At 32.4% G+C, this 4,511-nt stretch overlaps 1 pseudogene; it reads right to left on the bottom strand.

The window, feature by feature from the left end:
- Positions 1-521: 521 nt before the first annotated feature.
- Positions 522-1,759, bottom strand: LOC112033879 (wall-associated receptor kinase-like 10; annotated as a pseudogene).
- Between the last annotated feature and the right edge of the window lie 2,752 nt (positions 1,760-4,511).

Raw genomic sequence — 4,511 nt, 5'->3', positions numbered from 1 at the left:
AAAAGCTCAATAGTTAAAAATATAATTTCTATGTCAATACCAAAAGGACGTAAACAATACCAAACAAAGGTATAATACCATTATTTAAGAGAGAGTGTTGTGTGTAGTATAATTTGTCTTGCCTTCTTTAAAAGTATCATGACTTTTGAATGGAGTTTGTGGTGTGTCTTTGTATAAGAACTTTATTCCCTCTCCCTTTTGTGTGTGTGTTTTTGTTTCTAAAATAGAAGAAGGTATAAGCTTCGTTTGAAAACATAGACGCGTTTTTGGCTTTTTTTTTTTTTTTTTTTAATTATTTATTCCAGTGCTTGGTGCATTGTTCATGGGACATGAACAGTGCATCAAGGCAAATGCACAGTATTTTCATTAATGAACAGTAACCGGAAAATATTTTTTTTATTGTTTTCAGTTTTCAATTTTCAGCAAAATAAACGGTATCCAAACGCACACATAATATCATTATTGCTTCTCTATTAGTAGGAGTTAAAAATAGTAATATGATTTTATAATAGTTTACAACATGAAAAAAAGGTACATAGTTTATTAGTCAAAGTGATTTGATGGATAAAAGTGGTAGAACGTCTGATGATGAAGTTGCACCTGATTCTAAACATGAACTTGCTGAAATAGAAACCTCATTCCAAGGCCCTATTTCTTCATTTCTAACATATTCAAACTCTTCAAAATTTGGTTGAACAGGAGAAATTTTTTGAACTCCCTCTAACTCCATCAAGATCTCTATCATCGTAGGTCGTTTCTTTCCATTCAAGTGCAAACATCTTTTTGCAAGGTTAGCAATTGCCATGACTTCTTCTTTATTACTAACCTTACTTACTTGAGTATCAAGTATATCAAAGAGACGGTTCTCTTTTAATGAATGAATGAAATATGTAGATAGACTTCGACCTTCTTGTGATCTCGTTGAAGAAACTGGTTTTTCTCTTGTTAAAAGCTCAACAAGGACAACTCCAAAACTATAAACATCACTCTTTTCAGTAAATTAACCTGTTTGAAAGTATTCTGGATCCAAGTACCCAATAGTACCATATACTAGCGTGGTTACATGAGTTTGGTCAATAGCCATTGATCTTGAAGTGCCGAAATCTGCTACTTTTGCTCTATATTTGTCATCAAGGAGTATGTTTGAAGATTTTATGTCTCGATGGTAAATGGGTTGTGAAGCTGCTGAGTGTAAGTACGATAGAGCTCCTGCAATTTCTGTGACAATTCTTAAGCGCATATCCCATGTTAGTAATGGAAAATCTTCATTTTCTTCATGGAGATACTGAAAAAGTGTGCCATTGGGAATGAATTCATAAACTAACAAAGGAACTTCTGTCTCTAGACAACACCCGAGTAGTTTAACCACATTTCTATGATTAATTTGTGAAAGAATGATAATCTCGTTAATGAATTGTGCAAGATTTCCCTCATCCACTGTGTTGCACTTTTTAATTGCCACAATTCTTCCATCAACTAGCATTCCTTTATAAACCGTACCTTGTCCACCCTTACCAAGTATTCTATTTTCATTAAAACGATTAGTCGCATTTTCCAACTCCTTTGAATTGAATAATTTTGTCTTCTGAACATTGTTTTCATTTGAAGATAATTGTTGTTGCAATAACAATCCACCATTCCTCTTGAAGAATTTTTGCTTGAGCTTGATTTTGTTTCTTTTCTTTATCACTTTGTATAATCTCCAAGTAATAAGGAGCAGAAGCAATACTCCAAAACTTGTACAAATAACTGCATACATCAAACAAATAAAATAGAAATATCTCATCGACCTTTTATACATACATATATATATATAGAGAGAGAGAGAGAGAAAGAGAGAGAGAGAAAGAGAGAGAGAGAGAGAGGTCCGTGCTATGCATGAGAATCTATCTGTTTGTGTGGTAGACTAAAATAATTTATAAAATCTTAAATTAATTATGAAACTGCACCATTCCACAAATTGCTTATGTCTGACTTCAATTGTGTCATAATTTGATGAAGAAGTCATTACTTAAATATGCAAGGGCTTACAAAAAATTTCCATACAGTTTTAGATATAGCAAAAAAATAAAAAAATAAAAACTCAAAATTTCAGATATTAAAACTTCTAAAAGGCCAAAAAATATTAAAGAATTAGAAAATTCATTACTTAGAAATTATTGAAACAAAACAGAATATATATGACTACACAATAAAGAAAAATAAGAGAAAGATGGGTTAATACAGTTTTAGATATTGCAAAAAAAAAAAAAAAAACATGTTACCTTCTTTTTTATTTGTTTATTTATTTGAGATACAATTCTACTCTAGTCTACCACTCTAGCCTAATATAAGTGTATATGTGTGTGAAATTTCTTCCTAAAAACTTAAACCCCGCTTTACCCCCTCCCCCACACCCACAAGCACTAAGTATACTTGTGGAGTAACCATCATACTAAAAGTACGTGGTGGTAAAATAGGTTACCTTCAAAAAAATAATCCATGGTATAGTTGTTGAGAACCCATAAAGCAATAAGTTTTAATGGGCCTAAACTTTAAAAAATAAAAAAATAAAAAGAATCATAAACAGAACATATGATGGAATTACAAATGCATCCTATATTCTTATTGTTTAGTTGTTACACCCATGATTACTAAACAGAACTGATGATTATCCTTCTTCCTGGTAGATATGTGATCCTCCTATTAATGTCTATAAAGGATAGTCTTGGCCTAAGTATACCGAGGAATATCTTGTCTCCAGTGGACTTAATTAAGAAAAACCAATAAACTAAAATACAAATCTATTTGCCAAGTAAAAAAGAGAAGCAAGATGGATGCTTATTCACTCAGCGAGAAAGAACCATAAAATACATTAAAAAATTTTAGCTAAAAAACGAAAGTATTCTAATAAAATTAAATGGAAATTAGAATTATAAACACCACCATGGAGTCATAATAGATGTCAGTTGAACTGTCCCTTTTAAGTGTCACGAACCTTGTGCCATGGCACCTCTTAGTCACATAACCATATGATCTTGTTATTATTGTTTACTGTATTCATTTTTCAAATTTAATTTTCACATATTTAGCACCAAAAAAAAAAATTAATGAGCACAAGGACATACCTATAATTGCTATCTTCACCCGAGACCTTGGCTTGTTGCAAGTGTAACCGCTTCTGTATTCTCACAATTTGACTTGATGAAACATTTATTGAGTTTCTCGTCTTCGCATTCATTTATATCTGATAGGAATTTATAACACAAATTTATAAACTCATTAATTCTTTGTGCATTTTATTACTTGCAGTGCAACATATATATGAGTATCAGAACTGATTAGGTGTAATTGTGCTTATTCTTCATTTATATCTAATAAGATGACGGACATATTATTAAATTCATTAAAAAAATTTGGTGCTCACTCATATAGGCAACAGAGGTTGCAAAGGTACTAAGCACTAGACGTTCTTCAAAATTGATTTAGGTTAAATCCAAGGAGACTAATCAAGCTCAAACAGCCTTATTACAGTATTACTGGGACTGTCTTAGTTCTTAAGCATCTTAATCCGCCAAGGGGAAAATATAAGCAGACTATAAACATAAGAGAATAAATTCAGTCCAAATGTGGCGTAAAATGGTACTTTTACACCCTCCAATACTGATGTGCCACATCAGACTTTTGCAAATAAAATACTAGGCACTACCACACTAAATTAAACCCTCTTTAATACAGAAAACCAAATCCCACACCACTTCTTCCCTAGCTAAACAGAGATGCTGCCGAGAATCTTCAATTATAGCCATTGGAGTGGGCTCATGTGAATCGGAGAGATAGGGAGCTAGTGAGAAAGAGAAGTCAATTTCTAAGCCACTAATGGTGGATGCGAGAGGCAGGAGAGGTGGAGCTTGGCCGACAACTGGAGATAAAGGAGCTCGAGAAGATTGGCCATGGGGCTGGTCCGATTAGAGAGGTAGAATAGAAGCAGATGGTTGTTGCCTTGTGAGCCCTGATTGTGAGTGAGAAGCTCTATTTCTTACTTTGTAATAAACTAACGTTGTGTACTTAGATCGGGTGGTGTAAAAAGAGGTTTTACTCCCCATCAGGATAAAAATTGCACTCCATAAGAATGTCAATGGCTCAATCAAAAGCTAAAGGTAAAAAAACTAATGGTTTTACTAACGTATACTTAGAAGTATACATTAATAAATCATTTTAAAATTTTTTTATAGAAAAATGAAAAAGTAAATAATTTTTTTAACAGTATTTTTCAATTTTTTAAAGTTTTCTAAAATAAATGGTTAATATATACCGGACTCAAAAACTGAAAAGGTGGTTGGAGCCAATTACAAGTGAATTGTGATCAACTCAAAATCACTTCAGATTTTGGGTTTTGTGGCAAAACACTAATGCTACTTCAGCAAGAGCATAAGACACCAATGGGTCTAAATAAAGAATTGAAAAGGGATAAATTGTATAATAACTGTCCTTAAAATTTTACGAAATGGAACTCCCCACTTGAATTTTGT

This window comes from Quercus suber, unplaced genomic scaffold (genome assembly GCF_002906115.3).
Source record: "Quercus suber isolate HL8 unplaced genomic scaffold, Cork oak 2.0 scaffold_688, whole genome shotgun sequence".
Taxonomy (NCBI): Eukaryota; Viridiplantae; Streptophyta; class Magnoliopsida; order Fagales; family Fagaceae; genus Quercus; species Quercus suber.
This window is presented reverse-complemented; position numbering and strand designations above follow the sequence as displayed.